Here is a 26,456-nt window from a genome sequence, read left to right as displayed (position 1 = left end):
GCCCAGAGTGAGGAATCTTCAAGGCACAACAGGAGAGAAACAAAGACAGAAAAGTGGAAAATCCTTCCTCGATGTGCTTTATTCATTTGTTTGATAATTGCAGTTCAAGTTTAATTATTCATGCCATGCTTTGGAATGTGCCAGGAACCATCCTGGAGCGAAGCTGCTGCTGGTCGTGGCTGCGGTACCTCACTGAGGGCAGGGTGCTGGGCCATAGGTGCCAGCCTGCCCAGGGTGATGAGGTGCTGGCTACCCAGAGAAGCTGTGGCTGCCCCATCCCTGGCAGTGCTCAAGGCCAGGTTGGACACAGGGGCTTGGAGCAGCTGCTCCAGTGGAAGGGGTCCCTGCCCATGGAACTGGATGAGCTTTAAGGTCCCTTCAACCCAAACCATTCAGGGATTCTATGAAATCACAAAAGGAGGGGAACAAACGTGGTTCCTCTCATACATTTTCCATAGACTAAGACTGAGCTCTCCAATCTCATCCTCAGGATATTGTTGGTGTTGGGAGGAAGAAAAGGCTGGGGGTGTTTTCAGCACTGCAAAGCATCCCATGCTGAGGCCCAGCAGCAGATCCCAGCTCCCGGGTTCAGTCTCTGCTTCACTCTATGTTACCTTGGGCCAATGACTTGCACCTTGGCTTCCCCACGTGTGGAAGGGAGATAACAGCCTTGCTTTGTGAAGAGCTGGGACTGACAGCTCAGAAGAACTCATTATTACCTGCGGAGCAGCACAACCTCCCTGGAGTTCTTTGGCTGAGATGCCGAGTCACAGCCGACCCTTTGCTCAAGGTCCTGCTGCATCCTGAGGATGGAGTTGGCCCTGGAAGCTCCCAAACTAAAGGCATCCTACCACATGTGCTGGTTCCACAGGGCTCAGCATTACCAGGGGCCTTTCTGTACTCTGGTGCAAGCCTCAAGGGAGCCACACAGGTCCCCATCCTCTAGTGAGGGACATCACGCATGGATAAGATGCTGCTTCACACCGCAGAGCCTGGGCAGCTCACATGGTGAGAACAAACCAGAGGCACAGAGAGAGCCAGGAGCTGTGCCATGGGGCAGGTTGAGAAGGGCAAGAGCAGGGCATTGCTTTCTGCAGGTGAGGAAGAGGAGGAGGGCAGGGAGAGGAGTGAGGAATGTCCTTGAGTGTCCTTTAGCAGCTTTGCTTTTCACGCAGCGCAGCGGATGAGGAAGGACTGACAATCCCAAGCTGCTCTCCTCTTTGATTCCCACCACCACAGAGAGAGTTGAAAGGAAGCAGCGAAGGCGAGAGAAAGGAGGAGGAGTGTGGGAAAGGAGGAGGGAGAAACAGAGCAGGTACAGGAGGGGGAATCAGGTCCCTTTAGAGGGCACACGGGCTCTCCATGAGCCTCCCACTCTTGATACACAAAGGAGGCGAGGGCAGAGGATGCTCCCAACAGCCATGCACTGATGTCCTTTCCCCAAAGCACACCCGCCACCCAATAATCCCAAGGGAACAGCATTCCCGAGCTGTCTGCCTGCCCCTGGGTGCTCCTGGAAGGAGCTGGAGGAGGAAGGGAAGGTGGATGGCCACGGTCCACACACAGCGAGCGCAGCCTTCAGCCTCCCCATCATCCCCTGCAGCCCTGCGGGTACAGGGCAATGCCACAGGCTGGCACGAGGAGGTGAGCTGGCAGGGCTGGAAACACGCAACTGCTCTGTGTTTAGTCTGGGCAATGTGTTTTTAATGAGCTATATAATGTTTTTCAAATGATGCTGGAATCATTAATCCTCCTGAAATGAGACAGATCCTGCCGCCCGCGGGCAGCTGCCTGTTGCACAGGCAAGGCAGGAGCTGCCTCCACTGTGCTGCTTTCAGCAGGGCCGTTGAGATGGGACCCCCGTAGCCCTGTCCCCCACTTCTACAAGGGACCCAGCATGGGGCTGGCTGGAGCTCTGGGGCACAAGTGCTCTTCTGCAGCAGGCACAGTCTGCAGGAGGGGGCCACGGCTCTGCAGCTCCCACTGCATCTCCTCTGCTTCCTGTTCCCTCACTGCATCCCCTCTGCTTCACATTCCCTCATTGCATCTCCTCTGCTTCACATTCCCTCCCTGCATCCCCTCTGCTTCCTGTTCCCTCACTGCATCCCCTCTGCTTCATGTCCCTTGGTGACACCCACTGATCCGAGATGGATCTGGCCAACACCAGGCTCATGTTTCTCCTTGCCCCACCATGCACCTACTGCCCTTTGTAGACATGGCTGTTGGTCCTCAGGGCTGCCAGGCACTAGAGGTCCCTCCCCACCAGGGATGCTCCACAGGGGCAAAAATGATCAGAGAAGCAAGAAAAGATCTGGGAAACAAAACTGATCAAAGCCAACCCATAGCAATGGGGAGGAGGTCCTCTCATCCCAAACTACCCTGCCCTCTTTGCCCCTCCAGTCCTCCCCACAGAGAGCACAGCTTGGGATTGGCTCATCCATGTGAATGGATCCATGGGATGGGTTCATCCCTGGCAGTGCTCAAGGCCAGGTTGGACACAGGGGCTTGGAGCAGCTGCTCCAGTGGAAGGGGTCCCTGCCCATGGTAGGGGTTGGAGCTGGATTGGGCTTTAAGGACCTTTCCAACCCAAACCAGTCGGAGATTCCATGATTCTGGAAAAGGAGCAAACAAGGGGTTTTTGGGGCTTTCCCACCAGGGAAGGTCACTGCAAACAGGATGGTGAAGCCAGGAAAAGGCATGTGTTGGCCAAAGCAGGCCAGGAGATGGCCACTGATGCTGCCTCACAGAGGCAGACACCCGTCTCCATTCCTGCCTGCCTCCCAGTGTGTTCTCCCAGCGTTCCAACTGGAATCGCGGGCGGGAGGTGCTGTATTTTTCCATGCACGAAGCTCCAAAGTGACACTTTCTTCCCTTCTCTCTTTTCAGAGCGCGAGAGCTGGTTCATTACCATAAAACCACCGAGCCAAATAAACCCCTGAGCAGCGTGACAGCATCCCTCCAAATAACAGGGGAGAGGAGAGGTTCCTCATCTCCAGCTCTGCCCTTGCCAAGCATCACGGCGAGGAGGAAAGTCAACTGGCAGGTGGTTCCTTCACACCCTATTACTGAGCACTCAGCTCGGCCGAGCCGCCTCCGAGCCACTGACAGATGGATGGGATCAAGCAAGGGAATGCTCGGGAAGGGCAGAACCACTCAAAGCCTTTGGTAATGCTGGGAGAGGAGTTACCAAGCCCAGATGTTGGGCAGCTGGAGGAGGGATTTCTCTCTACGGCATCCCTGTCACCAGGTACCCCGAAACATCAGGATCCCGGTGCACTCGTGATCCCTAAGGAGCTTCCGGGCAAAGCTGGAGGTGGGCAAGACAGTGCCATAAGGCTGACTATAGGCTTACAAGATGCATATGTTCCATGCACATCAATTCCATGGGAATTTGGCTGTGGCACTGAGCCTGGATCCAGCTGGAGGGGGAACCCAGTGCAGCCCCTTCCTCCCTGCACATCACTGGATTCCCCTCCCCATTTTCACCTCTTTTGCCTCCTTCCTTGCCTGATTGCACCATGGGGCTTAGGAAGGACCCCAAGGGGATCCTACACTGGGAAATGCATCCTGCAGAAATCCCACTCCACCTCTCCGTCCTTATCTCCCACTCCCACAACAGCTTCCTCTGAGCTCAGCTGGGAACAGGATCGGAGCTTCCCTGTCCTTCCTCACTGGGTCCCAGTTCAGCTCCAAATATCCCTTTACAAAAGAAACCACAAAACCCAAAGCAGATGCCATAAGCACTTTTCAAATCCATCTCCCTGGAAGTCAAGCTGCTGGGCTGGGAGTTGCAGCATCCTTTCCCCACCTTGGGTATCCCTGCATCCCATGGGAAATTAAGGTCATTAATGGGAGCCACTGACCATAACACTTTGATGCCCACCACCCCAGGGTGCTCACAGGGAAAATGCCAGGGAACAGGGACATCAGCTGCCTAACGCTGTTCCCCATCATTGTGGCTGCAGAGCTTGTGGGGCAGCAAGACCCAGGCTGGGGCCTGAGTCGTGATGCTCTGTGAGAGGCAGGAGATGCCCAGGCTGGCTGCAGGATAGGAGCCATAAATCCAGGCAGCTCTTGAAACATGGAGGCTTTTAACAGGCTGTAATTGAAATATATAAACTTGAGGTGGAGGAGATCCAACAATGCCAGCCAAAGAGGCTGTGCACAGGCTTGGCTGGAGCTGAGGGCAGAGAGCACCCATGGGTGAGGATGGAGCTCTCACCTCCATCCACAGCCATGGCCCTGTTCCAAGGGCTGAGACACGATGGGGTGACCTGAGCAAGGAGCCATGGGTGAAACTGGAAAAGAAGCTGTTTCCTGACTCTCCTTTCCCGGAGATGCTGGAAAACTGGTTCCCAGTTGGAACTGGAGTGCAGGCGCCACGTTTCCCCCAGCCGGAGCTATCAGTTATGCTAGAAACCCAAATGCATCATCTGCCTTCACCCTCCTCCCTTTGCAATCAGAACATTTCAGCATGGGGGTGAGGGGAAAACAAACAAACCAGAAGTGTTCATCCCCCCTCCTTTCCTCTTCCTCCCGCCCCCACCAGCCCTCTCCATCAGCCCTTCTGTTGGAGATGAATTTAAGAAAAGGGGAAAAAAAACCCCTAAAAAATCTTCATTTGCATTCATTCTGAAAGTGGAAACCAGGCAGGGGGAGGGAGAAAATAAAAACAGCTGACAGCCAACTTTTATTATCCCCATTGGGCGGCGAGGAGCAAATCAGTGATGTTTTACCAAGCACTGAAGCTCCGGGTGCCTCTTTGAGCCTTGGTGCACCTGCAGCTTGGCACAGCCAGGAGGGGGGTTCACAAGGACCTTGGATGGGGAGCAAGCACAGCTGATGGGGAACAGCACCCAGCTCGAGCTGAAGATGCTCATGAGGAGGAGCTGGGACCACCCTGCATCCTCATGCCTTGCTGCGGCTGCTGGAGATGGAGCCCGGCCTATGGGCAAGACCCACTTGCATGGACCCATCATGGGCTCCAGACCCATTCACATGGACCCATTATGGGCTTCAGACCCATTCACATGGACCCATTATGGGCTCCAGACCCATCCGAATGGACCCATCATGGGCTCCAGACCCATCCAAATGGACCCATCATGGGCTCCAGACCTACCCATGGTGATGCTAACAGAGTTGCTGGCTGCTTTTTAAAGCCATTAATTTTGCACCCCATTCCCGGGACCTGGCATCCCTCACCTCACCCACCTATAGGGGTTTTAATAGTAATAATTATGGTCACCAAACCTGGCTGGGAAAGAGCTCACGGAGCAAAGCACTGGTGATGGAAGAACTTCACAACCACAGGGCTGGCATAAAAGGGAGATCTGTGTCCTTCTCATAGCTCCTCGCCCAGCCCCACGGCAGCAGTGCCCCAGGACTGTGGGTGCTGGTCCCCGTCACACTGCTTTGCTGGAGCTCCAGCACCCCCAAGCCAAAAGCTGCAGTGATGGAGCAAGCAGCAGTTTGTGCTTCATAAATCACAAGTAGCAGCAAGGCGGGGATGCTACCCCAGCACTGGGAGCAGAGCAACATCATGGGGAGGTGATGCCCCCCAGGAGTGGGGGCTGTGGCACAGCATCCTTCCTCCTTCCTGTTTGCACACTGCAGCTTCCCAGTGTCCAGTGCAAACCCCACTGCGCCCTTGAGCCTCTCCCAAACACCTCTCCATGCTGCAGCCTCCCTCTTTTCTCCCCAAAACGTTCACAGCAGGAGCCTCAGCACCACTTATCCACGCACACAGCACCCTGGGGATACCCATACCCCTTCACCTCCTCTTTCAACCCCAGGTACCCAGCCCTGGCTGTGGGGGGATGCTCCCTGCAGCCCTGGGCCATGCTCCACACTGTGGGACATCGCTCGCACGCATCCATGCATGCCAGGCATGTCCCTGGGGTGCAGAGGCAGCCACCGTGCACCCGGCTGGGATCGATGTGTGGCAACCAGAGGAATCAATGCCTATAATTAAACCCTGCACTGCTGGGCTGCATCTCTCCTGCTCTGCTCCCCGCACAGCAGGCGCTGCTGTGGGGTCTTTCAGCCCCACAGCAGTGGTCCATGGGAAAGGATGCTCTCAGCCAGTGCCAGGGGAGCACCCCCTTGGGTCCCCACAGCAGGGAAGGGCACCCAGGGCCTCCTGCTCCCATAGGGAGACTTCAGTATGGGGAATTGGTTGGTGGAAAAAGCAAGCAGAGACAGGCAGGGGTGGGTGTTTCCCACCAGGCTGGGCCTTTGCTGATGCTGTGAGCACCAGGGGAAGGGAAGGAGAGAGGAGGAGGATGTGGGGTGACAGAGGTGCCCTCCTTGGATGGAGCAGGGTCATGCCCCAGGCAAAACGCATGCAGAGAGGTGCCTTTATCCCCCTTCCCCAAAAAGGAAACCCCACATTCTGTGGGAACTGTGCAGCTTTCCTGCATGGGGAACCAGGACTGAGCCTGTCACTGATTCTTCCCTCCCAGTCCAGTGCAATTGCCACGCCAGTTCTCAGCATCACCCCCCTTTGTTCCCCCCCACCGCATTCCAGCCCCGCTCCCCAGGAGCAGGATGAGCATCGCCCAGACCTCGAGCAGGACATTCCAGCTAAAACCAAACGGGGCGAGCACCACTCCCTGCCCATCCTGCTGGGAGGGGAGGGACAGCTCCTGACAAAGACTAAAGCTCCCTTCATACAAATGCACCAGCCCCTGGAGCTGCCAGGGCCTGTGGGTGCTCACTCACTCCCCAAACACCCACCCAGTCCCCCCCTGCCTTGAGCTGGTCACAGCCCACCAGCAGCTCCCTGGGGGAACCATTTCCACACTGGCAGCTTCTGGTGGGGGGTAATTAGCACATTGGTGATGTATTCCTCATTAAAATGAGGAAAGAGCCACCATGGGGCTTCAGGCAGCTTTGGGGGGGGGGGGGGGGTGTGTGCCATTCCTGCACCCCGGGGTTGGTTTGCTGGGGAAGGGGGGATCCTAATCAGCAGCCCCCACACCAACAGCTGGATCCAGGCAGAGCCTGAGCAAGTTTGGGGTCCCTATTTAGCAACAGGGAAGGGCTGAATTCCCTGCTTGATATTGGGTTAGGGGACACCCACCCACCTTGGGCCAGCTGAGCTGAGGGACCCCTTCCACCCTTAAAGCAAGAGGTGTCTGGATGTGACCCCCTTCCCACCCCAAGATGCCCACAAAGGGGTGCAGCTCCCAAGGGCCCCACTCCACAGACGCATTCCCAAGGCTAAGACCAACCCAACTTCCCTGGGAGTTGGGAGCTGGTACCCACGCAGCAGCGGGTGGGTGGTCGCGGAGGCTGAAGCATCACCACTCCCCAGCCTGGCTCGCCACAGCCAGGGCGAAGAACAGAGAGAGAACAAAGAGGGGAGAGGCTGCGGGGCGCTCCCGACAGCGAGGGCAGACAAAGGGACCCCTGACAGCATCCCTGTCACCCACCGGGGCTGGGCAGCTCCTGTGTGACACAAGGAGGGGGGAGCGGACCTGTTACCTCTAACCATGCAGGGAGCAGCCGCCTGTGGCACAGGGCAGGGAGCCTTTGGACTTATTTTAAGTTCCCCTGCCCAGCGCCTCCCCCCACACCCAAATCCAGGTATTTTTCCCTCCCCCTGCAAGGATGCTGAGGAAGGGGCAACCTGCAGCGCTACGGCTCTTCCTGCCCTTTGTGTCTCAGCAGCAGCTGGAGAGGAGCAAAAAAGGGGAGAGAGCAGGTAGGAGAGCACCCGCAGCCTCCCTCCTCCTCACCCATCTGTCTCCACAAGCTCACAGAGAAAGGAAATCCAGAGCCTGGCAGCATCCAGCCCGGCTCGGTCGGCGAAACATCGTGTTTAATGCACAGCGCTGCCACAACGGAGCCGGAGCAGCCATCGGCACAATAACGGGTTTCTTCGAGCATCCCCGGTGAGCCCCCGCCCCCAAGCACCCCATCGCTCCAGCTCCCCGCACCGGTGCTGCTAGGACAGTGGCTCTCCAGCTACTTTATCCCTCCAGAGCCAGGCAGCCCCAACAACGAACCAACCCCGAGCAGCAGCATCACCACCAGCACCAGCTCAGCATCCCCCCAGCCCACCGGTCCTCGGCGCGGGGGGGGGGGAGCCTCCAGGCAGGGCACCGCATCCCCAGTGCAGCCGATCCCGACACACACCCCTCCGGAGCATCACCACCTTCACACATCCCCTTCCACCAGGGTACCAATTCACCACCAGCAAACTCCAGTGCTAATTCTTTCCCCCACCCTGGGCATCAGCGACGCTGCCCCGGTTCAGATGGAGGGAGGAGGCAAAAAAACCAACACGAATAAAAAAAATACCTGCTACTTAAGAATGGATGCACATAGTGAGAGTGACATGCCTTGAGAGGGTGTATTCCCCATTCCTGCTCTGCTTGCTCGCCTGCTTTTTCCTTTTCCTTTCTCTCCGAGAGGGGCTCAGGCCCGGGCGAGCATGGGAGACGGAGGCAGGAGCGCGAGCGAGCGGGAGCGAGCGCGGAGGGATGCGCGTGGGAGCGCGCAGCTCGGGATGTACAAAGGAACAAATGGGAAAAACACATTAGCTCATGAGAGATTAATGTGCGGGGAGACGGCTCCCCCTCTCCGCTCCCTCTTAAAGGCCCCTACGTTTTATTCGGCGATAGGTGGCTAGATCAAATGCCAGGAGCAATCCGGGGCTGGTGGCAAGTTACCCCCGTGTGCCATCGGCCACCGGCGAGCGGAGGAGGCAGCCGGACCTATGGGGGATGCATGGGAGAGGCAGCTCCGGGTGATGTGCAGGAAGAGCATCCCTAAGGTGTTCTATTCATTATATACCTCGAAAGGGGATGGCAAAACAGCATCTGCACATCCCTAGGGAGAGGGTGGGGTGGGTGGCATCGTGCCTGGGCAATGGGCTTGACCTGTGGTAAAGGTAGGACATGGGAAATGAAGCCAAAAGGGTGGTGGAAGTGCTGGCAGCAGAGGAATGACCATACCTGGCCCTGTGAGACTCACAGCTATCACAGTGCCACAGCTTGTCCATCGTGTGGCACCTGCACAGGCAGCCAGCAAAGAGCAGTGATGGCATCGGGGCACCTTCACCAAGGCTCCATCTCCCCCTGGCAGTGCCCACCATGGTGGAGACCCAGCCGCAGGCTCTGAGAGCAGAACAGCAGCGTGATGGGTACATAAAGGTGCTCCCCACTGGCACCTCACCCCCGTTGGCACCTCCTTGCCAACAGAAACAAACCTGAGGTCCCACCAGGGAGAAAGGGGAGGAAAAACTAAATGAGCATCCTCTTTGTCTTGTGCTATTTCCCAGGAGCAGCACGGGGGGCTCGCAGGATTCTTGCCTTTCCCTCTACACAGGTGCTGCTCCCATCCCTGCGGGATGCTGAGCCCACCAGCACCTCCCCAGCATGGGGAAGGGGAGGTGGAAGAGACACCAGCTAACACCAGCCCCGTGCTCCCCGCAGCGCTGCATTAGCAGCTGCCCAGCGGCACGGAGAGTGCAGCAACACCGGCTCCATTAGAGAGCATCCGTGGGGCAAAAGCCTTTTCCAGCACCAGTGAAGTGCATCTTGATGGGGTTGACGTGCTCCTGAGAGCAGGATGCCCCAGCACGCATGGCCAGAGGGGACTGGGGCATCCCAGGGCTCCGCTGTAATGTGCTGCTTGTTCCTGCGTCCCAGCAGGCTGGTCCCGTGCTCCCCATCACCTCCCAGTGCACCCCATCACCACCGTGCACCCCTGCAACTGCATCTTGGTGGGAGAGGGGGAAAGGGCAGCTCTGTCTGCTGGGGGTGCAGGTTAGAGAGAGTAAAGTGATGAATGAAACATGGGAATGGGAAGGAGTTGCTGTTAGACCTGGGAGCACTTCAGAGCTGTAATAAGAGGTGAAGTGCTTATAACACGGAGTGAAATCCCCCAGCCTGTGTCTTGCTGGTAGGCAGATTAGAGGAGCTGAAGTTCCCTACGGCATTAAAACAGTCTCCAGTTTAATACCAGATCCTAATCTGCTGCTTTCGAAGAGGTACCACCAGGAAAGTCGGAACCTCGCTGTGCCCAAGGGGAACGTGGTCACCCCATGGGGCCACCCCACACCTCCCAAACCAACCTGCGTGGGACAGATCCTGCTCTCCCTGGGGGCTCTGGGGTTTCCCATGCCACTGCTTTACCTTATATGGAGCATCACATGGGAAATTCAAGGAGAGAGGGTGTCAGCCATTCCCTCCTGGGAATGGGAGCCAACCTGGCCACCATGGAGCAGGTTGGGAAGCATTCTGGGGTATCCAGGATGAACATAAAGCTGAGCAGCTGGGAAGGACCAGAACAACCCAACACAAGCCTAGCGATGCTGTGACAGCATCCTGGTGTCACCAGGCATTTGGCAGTGGAGGGGGGGGGCCTGCTTGCGGAGAGGCAGGGGTTTTGATCACAGCAGATCCAAGTGAGGCGGTGAAAGGTCTCTGAATGAGCTGAAACGCAGCCTAATCGGCACATCTATTTCCTAACAAGTTACATATTCCCTTCAGAGCTGCAGTCATTTCAAAAACACATTAAGGAGAAATATTTGAAAGCTAAAAATGTATTAAACAAGCACTTCATCCTCATCAGCAGAGGGGTTATGGACCTTTGCTGGTCTCCTTCCAATAACCTTGCATGCAAGACACCACGAGGCAATCTCCTGCTTTCAAAACCCCATTCAAAACATGTGCACAAGAGACCGGTCCTGGGGACACAGTGGGGTTGTCACCCCCCAAGTGCCTCTGTTGGGGGTGGCAGGGCAGAGCAGCTGTGTCCGCAGGGGCTCCCCTATGGAAGTCAATGCAGGGGGCTGGGGACATGAGCCAGATCCACCCAAAATCATGGGAGTGACCGGAAAACATCCAAGGTTTCTTGGAAGAAAGTCAACCGGGAGGACAAGTCTATTTATTTCTGAGGCTTTGCAGAAGGGGAAGGGAGAGGGAAGGTCCTGCAGCCACAAGAGAGAGCAATTTAATGTGGTTTTCCATGTGTGGAACCACACCATGCCAGGAGCTCGTACTCCAGCAGAAGAGCCAACACCTGGATCCACACAAGAGCTGTGGGAATGGGATCTCAGGAGGGCTGGGTCTTCCCAAACACCCCCAAAAGCAAGCCCACTGCAGAGACCTGCAGCCTTTTCCTTTCCCATAAAGGATGAAAAGAGGCTCCTCGACCTTCTCCTGCTCTCCCCATCTCGGCTGCTGTTTCAGCCATTCACCCCTGCAGTGGGTGAGCAGGGTTCTGGGGACCAGGAGCTCCTGCCACAGATGGATGAGGGTCAGCACCAGGCTGGACCAAACTAGCCCTGAAGACCCAGTAACCCAGAGCGTCACTACCATGAGGCTAATAGGATGCTCTTAGCCCTGTAGCATCCCTCCTCTTGGTCTCAGGAAACTCCCCCAGCAATAAGCTCCATTCAATCTCTGCAGCCATCAGAAAGGGTTTGATTCTGCCACCCACCTCACTGGGGTGTCTCATCCCCATTAACAGGGTACCTCAAACTGGGCAGTGCTAAACTTACCCCTTCCTCCCCCAGAAACATACATAAGACCAGGTTCTCTATTAAAGCTGCACCCAAGGAGGTTTGGGAGAGGCTATAAGTGGGCCTCTCAATGGGAGCATTGGTGTGAGCATCACCTGAGCCTGTGTCAGCACAGGAGGGGTTGCTCTGAGCTTGTCCCCCACATTGACAGCAGCTATTGATGCTCTGTGCGTGGCACCTTAGTCCAAACCCTCCCAAAGTGTTTAGGCTCTATCCATAGGGATTTAGTGGGTGAAACCCTGTTCATCCCATGTACAATTCCTGCAGACCCATCCCAAAAGCAGGAGGGGGGGGGGGGGGGGGGGGCAGGAGCGAATTGAGACCACTGAGGCTCAGCCCTGCCCTCCAGCACCATCCCTCTCCCCTCCCCACCTCAGCAGGGAGACTTGGAAGCAAAGCTGAGCATCTGAAGCACCAGAGTCTGCCTTGCTCATGCGTTTAATATAGCTTCACACGGAGCCATCCCACACACATCTGTCCCCTCGGCGTTCACCCGCATGCCCAGCCCCTGCCCACATTGGCCACACGTTTCCATTTATACTGCACCCAGTCACGCAGCTCCATCCTGCCACACGCAGAGATTGGGGATGTGCCTTCACCATTCCCCCCATCCAGACATGTTCCATCTTCTTCCCAAATCCACCTGGAAAGCAAAAGGAAGGCTTTACGTTCTCTTCAAGCACCACCAACCAATCCCTTTCCTCCTAAAACCCCAATCTCCTGCCTGTAATGCCCAGATTTCCCACTTCTGAGCAGCCCCACACCTATAATGCTACATCCTCTAAATACGATCCGTGTTATTCCTTCCCCAAATGTAAAACAAGGAAAACAGAGCAGAGGAATTGGTGTTGCCAGGTCCCTGCTCTGCCCCATGGAAAACTCCCTTTGGGAGGGCAAGGAAGAGCCTGGAGGGCTCCAGAAACGAGCTTGGACAAGCAATAAAAGGTATCTAGAAGAGGGGAAATACTGCAGGACTGGAATGAATCCCCCAGCATTCCCACCCAGGGATAAAGCTGGGAGGAGCTGGCTGCCCACGTTCCCAGTGACTGGTGAGGGCTTAGGAACAGTTAAATAATATATGGATTGGCAGATGTTTATCAGCAAAGCCACCACCACCGATAGATTTTATTGTCTCAGGAAGGGGCCCTTTGCTGCCTGCATATCCCTTCCCATCTGGAGCACGTGAGGAAGCCGCCAGTCCTTCTCAGAGCCTATCCATGCCTGATTTCCACTGGGAATGGGTCTGTGAAGCTCATGTCTGCACAGCAAGCTCCAAAGACTGAGTGATCCCTGTCCCCCAGCCCTCCCACAGCAAATCCAGGTGTGCAGATAGGGACAACTGCTCCATCCTCCACAGAGGTAGGTGATGGATGGAGGTGACAAGCTTCAATTGCAACAGCTTGAAGGAAAAGGGTTGAAACCAAAGAAGTTCAAGCAACAAAGGAGAACAGAAGCTTTGGTTGGGGAGTTTGGACTCAGCTTGTTTCTTAGGAAAGGAAAAGAGCTCCGGCCCTAATGTGGGAACTGAAAGGCAAAGGTCTGAGCCAGGTACTCACCCACAGCCACACTGGCAGCAAGGCGGACCCACAGCAGCTGTACCTATTGCTGCACATCTGGATCACATGTCTGGATCCACAGGGATTTCTCCTGGTAGTGACAGCTCTGCATCAATACCCAGTGCAGTCACCCCATCAAAGTCAGCCGGCGGCTGGGAGCTGGACCAGAGCTGTGAAGGGGATGCTGCATCCCACATGCCCTGGGATGCAGGATGGCAGAGGCCATGCAGGCATGAGGCTCCTGGGGTGATGTGCTCCAGCAGCATCTCCCTGCCCTTTCATTATCCACTGCTTTCCTTTGGGCCTTGGGAAGAGGAAAAGTCTCCATGGCAACCGAGGACAGATGTGACCACGACACATTTTGGGGCTGAGTGAGGCCCCCATGTACCAGACGGACTGCAAGGCACCTGCAAGACCTTCCTTGCATCACACACACAAGGAGGGCTGACCTATACCTGCCTACATTTCACTGCAGGAAACCTGGGAGAGCTCACCCAGGAGAACTGAGGCTGAATCCCAACTTCTAATCCCCAGCCCAGTCTCTCCAGCTCAACCAGGATATTTGGGCTGCCCCCACGGATTGGAAAGGCTGCAAGGAGGAGGGTGGGATGTGCTAGTGAATTACACCAGATCTGGAGGCTGTGGCCAGCTCCCTGGGTTAGCATTGAAGAGGAAGCTCTATCTTTCACCAGCTCATAGCCAGGTTTCTATCCACAAGTGCTGCATCGGCAAGGAATTGTTGATGCATAATGTATGGACATCTGAGCAGGAGGGGGATGGAGGGAACAAGAGAGCAAGAAAAGATGAGGAAAAGAGGTTGAGGGAGTCAGGTCTGCTCCCTCTTCAGCCAAGAATTGGCATCTTTCTCTGCTATGTGTGGACCCTTTGTTATCTGAAGCCTCACAGAAGTCTTTGGCACTGCTCCATGGGGTGTTCATCCACAATGAGGGCTGTCCCAGAGCCTGAGGACAGTCCTTAGGGGCCACTGGACCATCCTGTGCCCAGGACAAAGCTCTGCATCCTCCCAGGAGCCATCCGAGCCTCCCCTTTCCCCACAGAGCCACCCCAGGGGAAGACAAGCCGGATGCTTTACAAGGTTGGTTTTCTCCCTGCAGCTTTAAGAGGATTTCCTCGTCCCAAGGAGCAGCTTTGCTGATCGCAGGGATGACCGATATTTCCTCTCACCAGGCAAGAAATCCTGCACTGACCCCGGCTAAAGGAGCCCTGGGGGGAGCACAGGCTTGGAGCTCACAGTGCTCCATCTTTCCCTTTACTGCTGAGGATACCACCAGCCCTGCCTCTACCAGACCCCCTCGGAAGACTCAGCTTATGTGGCAATGGCAGGACCTTCCATTGAACAGAGAGAATAAAGCCCTCTGAACCAAACCAGCCATGGCCTTAGGATGATGCTGGGGATGTAGCAGCAGCCAAGAGGTCGGTGCAGGCTGGAAAACCTGGCCAGGCTGTAGTGCAGGGTGTCCCCATACCATGCAGAGCCATACAGCACCCTCATCCCAGCAAGGACACGTTAGTATGGATGATGGAAATCACTTCAGTTCACCAGTATCTTACTAATTCCCAGGGTTTAGTGAAGGCTGTGGGAAACAGGAACCATCTGAAAGCCTATAGAAGGCAGTGGGGGTTTCTCCAGAGCCTTGGGGTGTCTCAGAAGGCCAAGGTGTTTGCTGGGACCTTCAGCAATGGGACAAGAGAGATGAGTGATCACAAGCTGATCACAGGCAGATGCTGACAGTTAAAAGGGAAGGAGACAGGCTGGGGCAAGCAGGGAGAGGTTGTAGAAGGGCAGGAGAGCAAGAAACAGCAGCTGATTTATTAAACCTGTTTGTGTTGGGAGGAGGAAGGGCAGCAGAGAGGAGCAAAGGGAGAGCAAATTCATCAGGCCTGAAGAGCCACATCCACAGCAGCATCCAGCATGGGGCAAAGAAGCATTAGTCAAGGTCGAGAGCAGCCCTGCGGTGCTGGAGACAGGAGCAGAGGAGATGCCAGCGATGGGCTCGAGAAGGGACTGCGAAGAGCAGAGTTTGGGCAATATCCGGTGCCAAAAATAAAGGGACTGTTAGGATTAAGACACTGTGGAAGGAGAAAAGCAAGGAGAGAGCTGAGTCACAGCTAGCACCTCGCTCATGGGTGAATGCCACAGCCCAAGCAGAGCAGCGCTGCCTGCAGCAGCCAAGAAAGAGAAGGAAAAGGGGAAGGGAGAGGACTCAAAGGCAGGGATTAAATGTTATTTGCCATGGCTGTGCTTGAGCCGATGGCTAGACAGCCACCAGGAGACAGCACAGAGGCAGTCCTGAGGCATTAGCAGAGATAGAGAGAGCTCACAGGCTCCCAGTGCCCCAAAGTGATAGCAAGCAATGGAGAAGGAATGGAATCAGGGCCAGCAATACCTTTGATTCCTCCAGATCCTCGCTCTCCTGAAGCAGAATTGTCTCTGCTTCAAGCAAGAGGGTCCTTGTGCTGCCCATGGCACCCAGGGTACAAAGAGGAGCTTGCCCTGGGTGGGAGGATGTGTGTGAATGATGCACGGCACAGGGCAGCCACGCTGGAAGGTGGAAATGTCTAAAAAGAGTGAGTTTGAAGGCTATTTCTGTAGCAGAAAGAACCAGAAATCTGGGTCAGAAGGGATAGGAGATGTATCAGTGGTTTGCTAGATGTTTCTCCAGACACAGAGGATGAGCTCCTCAATGCCAGCAGCTCAATCATGCTCCAATCAGGGTCAGGGACTTGGTACCATTTCCAGCAACACCCCAGGACTGCAAAGCCCATGGAGTTAAGGAGCTTACAGGGATCTGCCTTTCCATATGGGTTAACAGAGCCAGGTCGATGCTGAAGCGTGCCTGCAGCCTGCTTTCCCCCAGCACCGTGCTGTGCTCACACCAGGAGGGCCGGCAATGGGAGGCAGTTTGGGATGACGTGCTCCACCGCGATCGATGAGCAACGGGAGCATCGCATGAAGTTTCCCATCTTTGCTTCCCACTGACTCACGGATCTGGGTTTGGCAATTCAGAGATTGTTGATTCTCTCTCTCCTGTCACACAGAAAAAGAAGGATTTTGGCAAAGATTTCGAGAAAACTTGGGTTCATCCCAGTGCAAATGAGGAAAACTTTTGAGAAGTCTGACATGCACAGGATGGGGAAAAGCTTTTCCTGAAAAGCTAAAGCTGGCGGCTGTGGCTCTCCTCTTCATTCCCTATGGAGGCGGCAGCATCTTCCTGTGCTCATGGCGCTTTCTCCCTTTGATTTATACAGGAACGCACCTTCCTTCCCAGCTTCCTTGCCTTGGTCTCCTCTACCTGGAGAGAAACTCCCTGGAATGTGTAAGAGGACAGAGGCGCACACAAAGCCACCCGGGTGGGGAATCCATTTCCAAGAGCTGGTGAGCCCCAAGGAAACCAGCTCCAATGGACTTTTCTTTCCCTTGTTTTCATGAAGTGCAGCAGCAGCTGCCTGCGGACTGTACCTTTAAATCAGAGACAGGCTGATCCCCAGGATAGCAGCTGGAAAGGGCATATCCATAGCTCCGACAGGGATAAGAGCCTCTGCAGTCCCTGGGAATTAGCAAACATGGGTTGATGGAGTGGAGCCTGCCTGGCTGCAGGTATTGGAGGCTGTGAAGATGATGTTCAGCCCCATGAGCTGGAGGGGATGCAGGAGTTGAATGCATGATGCAAGAGAAGCTGCAGAGGACGAGTGAGCTCAGCTCACCCCATGCCAGGACTGATGTGACAGGACTCAGGCTTGGCTTGGACCATGAAGCAGGAGAGCACAGCCTGAAGAGAGGGAAGAGCCCAGTGCCTTGCCCTGCATTAGAAGGAATAGAGTTAGAAAACTAAACCAAAACACACAAAGTCATGGCCCAAACCAGAGTGGGAATGCCACAGTGGGGCAGGAGCACAGACATTCCCTGCCTGTATCCAAGCCCCAAAGGACTTCTTGATGTGATGCCGTTTAAGATAGAAACACCACTCACATTTACCTTCAATGTGATCTTATCAGGGTTGGGCTTGGCAGCCGGAGCTAATTAAATCCTCGATGCAGTCACTGCTTCAATGCAAGTTTGTTTCCTGCTATAGCAAAGCCGAGGATGGAGGCAGCCTATGCTTACTTGTACCTAGCAAGAACATCTGGCCCAGCCAGCTCACAGTGGTCCTACCTGCTCCATGCTGCATGCTCAGCTCCAGAGCCCCTTCCCAGATTCAGGTTTAACATCCAGGAGACTAATAACTTACAGGCAAGAGCCAGCTGCAATTCCCTGTCTTCAGCATCAGGTCCCACTTGGGGTTACAAGATGCATGATGGGCACCAGGTCCATAAGGAGGGCACAGGGGAGCCCCACAGCTTCATATTGCATGTTTTGTTGCCATGCTGGTGTGGCACAAGGCACTGCATCGACAAGCTGCATCCCAAAAGCTATGGCTGGAGTGGGAGATTACAGTGCAGCCCAGCACAAAGATACCTGGAAGGCCATGGGTTGTGCTTGCATAGCCAGGCACTCTGTTCAGAGCTGCCAAAGACACTGCTTTGAGTTCCAGCTCACAAAAGGCAGCCAAGAAAGGCTCTTACCCCCTTCAACCCTGCTCTGGCCAGGATTCAAAGCCATCAGTCACTTTCCAGAAGCTGATGAGCAAAGGAAAACAGGAAATAAAAGGAAGAGATGGGAGAAACAAGCTCCAGTGAGTGCTTTATTAGGAGAACTTTAGCACAGGATGGGAATATTCAAGTGCCATTTGCAGTTTGAAACCCAGGGATGCTCTGGTGCAACAACACGATTGCTCTCTTCTGGTTTCTTCCAGTTAATCCCCCTCATGGGGCTTCTCCTTTAAGGAAACTTCAAAAGGCATCACAGCTTTAAAATGTTGGGGAAACCTCCCTAATCTATCTTCTGTATCACTAAGTCCTCATAGTCCTCAGAAGCCCTCACAGGCATTAACCCAACAGGCAGAGTCTATCCCCTCAGCACGAGGAATAGCACAATACTTTAAAGCTAAGCAGAGAGGATGATCATCCAGTTAAAGCACTGACAGAACACCCGATAGTCAGGGATCTGGTCCCATCTGCCATATGCTTCCTCAGGGACTCTTCATCTCTATTTTTGGCCTCTCCATACTTGCCTGCCTCTAAGGGAAGGTGGGTGGTGGGGAGGCTCTCACAAGCTGTTGTGCTCTGTGGGACTTTTTTAGTGTTCTTATGAAAGCTGGGTACCAGTTTGCAGAGGAAATGGTTTACCCTCATCATCCCAAGACGCATCCATTAGGTCTGCATGAGCTCTGGCAACCACAGCCTGGTTTGCACAGCATGAGCATCGTGGATATCCAGGGCTGGGTGCAAAAAGAGGGTGCAGACCAGGGAGAAACCAGGACCTGCCAAGCACTCATAGTTGGTCAGGTTTTGTCTGGCTCCATTCACATCAGTCTCAGACACCAGGACCTGGGAAGTCATCCCTAAAAAAGCTCAGAATCAAGCAGGGAAAGAGCAAGGAGGAGATGAAAGCAAAATAAGTGCTTACAAGCTCCCATCCTTAATTCAACCTGCCTAGACACCAGCTCCAATAAACCTGCTCAATACCACTTGAGGCCAGAAGATGCAGCAAATAAATCATATTCCTGGGATGGAAGGGCCTGGAGGCAGAGCTGGCTGTGCAAGCAGCATGGAAAACCTGTCTCACTGCAAGAGGTTTGCACACCACTACCCAGGCTTTTGGGCAACTACCTCATCCACACAGGCACCGTGGCCAGTCGCTTCCTTCCTCCATCCCCCTGCAGGGATGAAGGCTGCCATGAACCAAGGAGAAGGGAAGGAGCTGGGACCACAGTGCTCAGCAGCACCTACAGCTCCACAGCCCTTCTGCATCCCAATCACCATCAGGCCCTACAAGGTGAGCATCCATCCAGCACACGTGGCTGCACAGCAGCTCCCTGCCACTGTCATGGTGCTAATAGCTGCTGCAAGTGAGTCCGGATCCAAACGTAATCGCACTTCATCACAGCCAAGGAGCCTGCCAAGTATCTCAGTGGAAGGAAAAGTTAAGCCCATCCCCTGCACAGAGCAGCTGCAGGTGGCTGAAGTGACTTCCTGATCCTTTAGCCTAAAGGATTCCCCCCCCCCCCCCCCGAGCCAAAGAAACCATTGGACTTCAGAACAAAGCTGGATCAATGTGGCTCTCCCAGTCCTGTCCTGATTACCCTGAGCTGGTGTTAACAATCACAGAACCAAGGTCCGAGTGGAGGGATGGTGTTTATTGAGCACAGAACCCACCAGAATGATGGATTTCAGGTATTCTGCGCAGAAACCAGACCTGTTTGATGGTTGCTCCTGTTGCCCTGGAGACACAACAGGCCTCAGCATTATTTATGCTTTTCCAATGACCAAGACAGCACCAGGATGATGTGGCTCATTGATTTCCCTAATGAAAACCTTGGTGAACCATAATGCTGGACCACAAAATAGTGGTGAATCTCCTAAGCCAGACAGGAGTCAGCATGAGCTGCTGTTACAAACAGAGATGGATGGAAACCAGGATGCTCCCCACCTGCATGTGGAGCCAGGGAAATAACCAGGCAACCCACATGGAGGGGCCAGCATCATCTCCACTGGTGCCAGGATTCCTGGCATCTCCTAAGCCACGGTGCTTCCCTAAGTGATTATTCCCCATTAATGGTGCAGAAGACCCCAAAGTTCCCATTGCTCCACTTAATGCTTTGACGGGGTATAAAGATTCCATATCCCAGTAAGCCAAGCTCATCACCACAGGGATGCAGGGAGAAGAGGTGGGGATGCCCACCCTCTTAAACACCAATAATTGCTATGCCTGAAAACCACACACTTTATACATATATTTAAGAAACCCATAAGAATAAAGGGGTGGGTGTGGAAAAACTCCACGTTTCCTCTCCTGGATTATCGGCAAACTGCTTCCTGCAAAGCTGACAGCCAGGAACAAAACAGTCATTACCCTGCAAAGTGCTGACGGCAGGGAAGAGATGTGTCAGGCAGGTTGGTGATGAAACATCAGCCGTGTAAATGGGAGCTGCAGCCTAAGCAAGGGGTCAGCACTTGGATGGAGGGCACTGGAAGCTATGTGGCTCCAGGGTAGCCACAGGGAGCTAAAAGATGGGATGAAGTGGTGAAAGCAAGCAGAGTTGCTCAGAAGAGGGGGGGGGGGGGGGGGGGGAATGGGCAGTTGGGGGGAATGGAGAAATCTGGGATAAAGCAGGTAGGGAAGACATGGATGTTTCTCTCAGGTTTCCTGAGGCTCAGTGGGTTTGGCAGCAGTGGAGGTGTTTGTCCATCCCTGTGGAACACATCCATCCCCAGCCAGCATCAGATGTGCCAAGGGCTCCATCCCAGGGCATGGGAGGGATGAGGATGGCAGCAACCACCAAGCTGGGTCCTCCTCTGCCAGGAGCCCCAGTAAAACACCCAGCATGAGGACAACACAGGTCCATCAGCACAGGTTTGGCCTCTTCACCAGTGAGTCCTGAGCCTCACTCCTGGCCCAGCCCTGCCTCCAGTGGCTCTGCAGTTTCCATAGGTGTCAAACCACCACCTCCCCAAAGCTCCTTGATGACCCTGTGGGAAGCCTACACAGGTCACAGCTCCCAGAAGGGATTGGAAAACACATCCAAACACCACCTGTGAGCAGCCCTTCACTGGCTTGGAGCAGATGCTGCTGTAGCTTCATCCATTGAAGCTGACTGAGCAAACCCTATCCCACAGCACTGTCGCCCATGGAAAGGGGGGAGGCAGCAGGCAGGCTGGTGACACCAGGGTTTGTTTAGTCTGAATGAGAAGAGACCGAGGGAGACGTGATGAAAAGTCCTCAAAGACATAAAGGGCAGCAGCAGAGGACAGGAATAATCTGTTCTTTGTGTCTGCTGTGGAAAGGACAAGAAATAATGGGCTTAAACTGCAGCGAGGGAGATTTTGACTAGATAGCAAGAAAAACTTTCTAATAATAAGGTCTATTAGAGCCCTGCGACAGACAGGCCAGGGAGGCTGGAGTGGGATCTCCATCATCGGAGCCTTTTAAGAACAAGGCAGACAAATATCTGTCAGAAATCATATAGGAATAGTTGATCCTGCCTTAGGGCAGGGGATAAATGAGATTACCTTCTAAGGGCCCCTCCAGCTCTCCCATTCTGCAACTCCTTGTTAGCAATGTCGCCAGAGGCTGGATATGCCTCTGAGGAGAAAGCATCTCCCTAAGGAAACAAGCCCACCTACCATCAGAAACACACTGTCATGGGCAAAGCTTAACCAGGCTGGTACAGAGCTGTGCAGAGGGGGGACCCATCATCCCTGGCGCAAAGATGCAGGATGGAGTGGTTCACTGGGCACCCAAGGGATGGGGACCAGCTCCCTGCAAAGGTGTCCAGGAGGAGAAACCCTCAGCAAAGGCAAGGGAAGCAAAGTGCAAAGGCAAAGGAGGAAAGGAATCCTGGAGAAAAGGACTGCTGGGTTGGCCAGATATTTCAGATGAGGTTAAAAGAATCAGCTCTATAAAGCAGCATCCTTTCGCATGACCACTCTTTAGCACCGTTTGGGAGCATTCAGCTCCCACTAGCTCAAGTAATGCCATTGCTGAGCTCTGCCCCAGCATACCAGGAGTACCCAGAGCTATGGATGAGCTCCATCTATCCCAGGAGATGTACCTACATGCAGGAAGAGGCTGCCTGGAAACTAGCAGGACTGATTTGCAGTTTAAAGCATGAAATGGTGCTAATAGTGACAGGGTTTCCCTTGCTTTTCAAAGAAGAGCTCTTTCTTCATGTCAGCTTTTTAGCATAAACCCAACAAGTGAGCCAGAGCCACCTCCTACCTCCTGTAACCTCTATTCCTCACTGAGCAGCTTGGCAGCTATTTGCTGAGCGGGTACAGAACTATCTGGGAGCATTACCTCATGCGGGGCAAAGGGAAGAGCCTGACTCTCCCAGAGGACATGGGATGTATCAGCACAGGGTCCAGGTTGGCTGTTTGTCTGGGCATTTTGGAGTGGTTTACGGCCAGGCTGCAGACAGAGGGGCTGCATCCACTCCCCTCTCCCGACTGGGGTGGGGGGGTAGGACCATTCTGATGGGCTCAGTGCCTTGCTGATGCTACTACACTATAAATCTGTAGTGTTCTCTGGAGACAGCTCTCCAGACACAGGAGAGGTTGGGCACAACTTCCCAAGAGCTGCTGGCGAGGCTGGAGTCTGATGAGGGAGCATGGGAGGGAAGGGGGATGCTGGCTGCAACGAGCTCTGGGGGCAACAACACGAGAGGGATGTGGAACTGTGGAGTTGTTGTAATCCAGGTTATAGCCAGGAGGACATGAAACATCCAGAGAAGTTCAGAGAGCCTGGAGAAAGGGAATGCAATGAGCACAACCTCTGCTCATGCAGAAAGCTCAGAGCATCTCACAAACCCTCATGAGCAAAGCCAGGAGCAGGGTGGTGGTGTTACCCCTATTTTAAAGGAGAAAAGGGGGTGAGGGATGCTCATGGGGCAGGTGGTAATTGGTACCCAGCTCCCAGCCCATCATCCTCCTCCCCAAAGCCTCCCAGTCTGGTCTATCACAGCCCTACATATGCAATCAAATCACCGTGACCTACAAATTAGCTTCTAGACCTACTTTATGCTAAACGGTGTAGGAATACAACAGGCTCTGGCAAGACTTCAAATTAAGACTGCAAATTAATGCTCCTCTTGGGGCTAATTAAATATTACTTTCCACAGCATCTTTCCCCACCCCTAAATACTTTGCCAACTACTTCCAGAGCCAGCATAAAGTAGCTGCCTGGAGCAGGGGGGTCCTCCTTGGATCCACACAACCTTTCAGGTCCTAACATGGACTGAAGTGTTTTGATTTTGGAGTCATCAGTGGGTAAATTGGCCTTGCAGATGTTTCAATCGATGGTTCCCTGAAGTCAACAGCTTTGCAGTTCCTTCTGCTTGGACTGAAATGCCTTTAGGGGTGTGAATTGCACAAGCAGAGATGATGGCGAGTGATGGGTGGCAGATTCTCACCTGATCGGATGAGCAGGGGAAAACAGGTCCCTGTGTTACAGGCAGCAGTGCCGGCAGCTTTAACCCTGCCTCCAGCCACAGGTCCAGCAACAGCTTTGTCCTCTCCCCAGGGTCTCTCTGACCCAGTTTTAGGATTTCTACAAGGCCAAGGGCACACACACACGTCAAACAGCAAGAGCAGATGTTGCAGAACTCACCCCACAGCAATTCCCCTTCGTGCCAGCTTCCATTCAGGGAGGACCAGAGCTGTGAATGCTGAGAAAACCAAAGCTCAGTGAGAGCATGAGATCCCTCCTCACTCCCAGAGATGCCACATGAACCTCCAAACGCAGCACCAGCACAGGAGAGGAGCTGCTGGAAGCAGCAGCTTGCAGAGGGGTCGATAGCCATGAGTGTCCCAAACCATCTGGCTGCACTCTGAGGATGCTCAAATAGGCTGGAAAACACTAGAAGTCGGGTTTGCCAAAGATGCTCCAAGTGCAAGTGTCCACACACAGCCAAGGGCTGGTCCTGGAGTTACACCTATGGGTGCTCAGAGTCATCCAAACCATGGGAGCTGCCTGAGCCTGCAGGCAGCCTGCAACCATCACCACACACAGAGAGGTTTGGGAGGGGATTGGGGGGTTTTAAAGCACCTTTTGGTTTCAGACAGTGCTAAAGAGTGGAGTTGCTGTAAGGAGGATGGGGTGTGGAGGTTATTCCTCCTGTGTGCCCCAAAGCAAACAGCTCAGACAACCTCCAGGCAGGCAGGAGCTGGGCATTGGCAGAGGACACCTCCTGCCTACAGCCCTGTGGGCAAATCTAAGGCAGAGAACCCCCGAGGTGGCAACCAGGGCCACCACCCAATGCAAAGTCATCAAGAAGAACTTCCAGAAGGGGAGAAAGGGGGAAAAAAACCCACAACAACACAGGAAAAAAGAGAAGAAGGAGAGATGAGAAAACATCGCGGCTGATAGAGCCGGCCCTGAACCCCAGGAGAGCATCAGCTACTGGGCTTCTCCTCCCGTTTCCATAGCAACACAATTTGGTGCTCTTTAGAAGAGCTTCGCTCCCCCCCCCCCCCCCTTCACTCCCCTGTTAATTTTACTTCGTGGTTTGAAATAAAAGTGGTTGGTTTGGCTTTTGTCTCGGGAGCATCACGGATGTGGGGAGGAAAGGGAGAACTGCAGCAGCCCGGGATGGGCTGCACCCCACAGCCCCAGGTCAGGTGTCTGGGAGCTTGGCTGGGTCCATCAAACGTCCACGTTAATGGACATCGAGGTGCTGCCCACAAAACATGAAGGGAAGTGGTGGCTACCTTTAGAGGTGATGGGTTGGAGATGGGTGTGAGTCCCATCGCTCATTCCTGACCATGGGAAACACCCTAGGACCTTGATCCCCCTCATGCGAGCTGGATGCCACCCTCCTCCCTTTGCCCATCCCATCCATCCATGCAGGGCAGACCCACCTCTGGCTGTGCAGACACAGTGCTCACCCCCAGGACCCAGAACAACACAGCAAGGCCAGCTCAGTGTATTGGGTGCAATGAAAGAGCACAGTGGCTGCCACCCTGATCCCTCCTGCTCCAAGGAATCACAGAATCCCAGAGTGGTTTGTGTTGGAAGGGACCTTAAAGCTCATCCAGTTCCAAACCCCTGTCATGGGCAGGGCCACTTCCACTAGAGCAGCTTGCTCCAAGCCCCATCCAACCTGGCCAATCCTCCCTTTCCCAGACACAGCATCAGGCTGGGAGCAGGGAAAGGGCTGGAAAACACAAAGGCACCATCCCCTTTACAAGGTGTTTCCTACACCAGAAACACACATTGGAGCTGCACGTTCCCAACACTCGCCCACAGAACCAGGAACACTCGGCTGCAGAGCAGGGATGCACACTCAGCCCAGCTCAGCTCCTATGAGCATCCAGGCTAATGAACACGGATGCATCTGTTGGTTGCTAACAGTTGGGCTGTTTGGGAATGTTTGGATTCAATATTTTTCATTGAGAATTCCAACTGGTTGAGATGGAGCTCGTTTGCTTGAAATCACTGGGGTGGAGAAGTTGCCCTGGTAAAGGAAAAGGACCAAGCAGAAATGTGCTGGCATTTTTCTTCCTTTAAACTATAATGCATTCTAATTTACCATTTGATTTATAGGGAAACAATGTTAAGAGAGGTCAAGTCAATGCTTTTGAAGTGGCAGGAATTTAAAAGGCTCAGTAATCAGATGGCTCTGTGGGTTTTCCACTGGCTCCAAAACACCTTTTTATCCCACTCAAGAGTGGGAAAACACTTGGAAATCTCAGTCCTTGTCACCAAAGAGCTGCTCACCTCTAGAACCCAGCAAGGCAGGTCCCAGCCTGGATGAGCCCTCAGCAATCCTCCACCTCTGAAGCACTTGGTGCAGGGATGTGCTAGGGGCTTCTATTGGGTTCCCAGGGTCTTTACTTGGAGGAAGCCTCAGAAGCTCCAGCTTCACACACAGCTCCAGACCAACCCCTGCCATGGAGCTAAATCCATGCTCTGGGATGGGGAATGAGGCCAGAGAGAGACTTTTACCCCAGAGCATCCCTGACCCCTGCCCTGCCACCCATGGGCACAGCCACCACCTCTGGTCCCCTTGACCCCACACGTTACCCCGTACAGAGAAAGGGCAGGATGCTGCCCACCCCCTTTACCGTTGCAACAACACCAGCACAGCTCAGCCAAAGCACAACAGGGAAAAACAAGTGAAAACCACACATTTTTGGGCAACAACCTGGGCGAGCAGAGCCAGGGAGAAGCATCTCCCCGCAATCTCTGCGCTTGCCGAGCAGATATTGCCACCGTGTGGGGAGGATGCGCCAGCACCAGCTCAGGTTAAACGCTGCAAACCCTTCCTCAGGTCCCTCCCATGCTAGAAAACAAACTGCCCCAGCTGTGATGAGCCCTCACCCTCCTGGGAAGGGAGACTGAGCTGAGCTCTTAGGCAGAAGCTGTTCCCTGTGAGGGTGCTGAGGCGCTGGCACAGGGTGCCCAGAGAAGCTGTGGCTGCCCCATCCCTGGCAGTGCTCAAGGCCAGGTTGGACACAGGGGCTTGGAGCAGCTGCTCCAGTGGAAGGGGTCCCTGCCCGTGGCAGGGGCTGGAGCTGGAGGAGCTTTAAGGTCCCTTCCAACACAAACCATTCCATGATTCCATGGTCTGCAGGCAGAATCCCGTCAGAGTGAGGAGTAAAAGTCAGCTTGGGTAGTGGAGAGCTCATCCTTCATCGCCAAGATCACTGTATGGACCCATCCAGAGAGGGGGGGGGGATCCTTTGCCCTATCCCAAGAAAATACCACTAGCCAAAATACATGGAAAGCTCTGAAGCAGTTAAATAGT

This window comes from Melopsittacus undulatus, chromosome 17 (assembly GCF_012275295.1).
Source record: "Melopsittacus undulatus isolate bMelUnd1 chromosome 17, bMelUnd1.mat.Z, whole genome shotgun sequence".
NCBI lineage: Eukaryota > Metazoa > Chordata > Aves > Psittaciformes > Psittaculidae > Melopsittacus > Melopsittacus undulatus.
The sequence above is the reverse complement of the archived record's forward strand: the minus strand, read 5'-3'. Positions refer to the sequence as shown.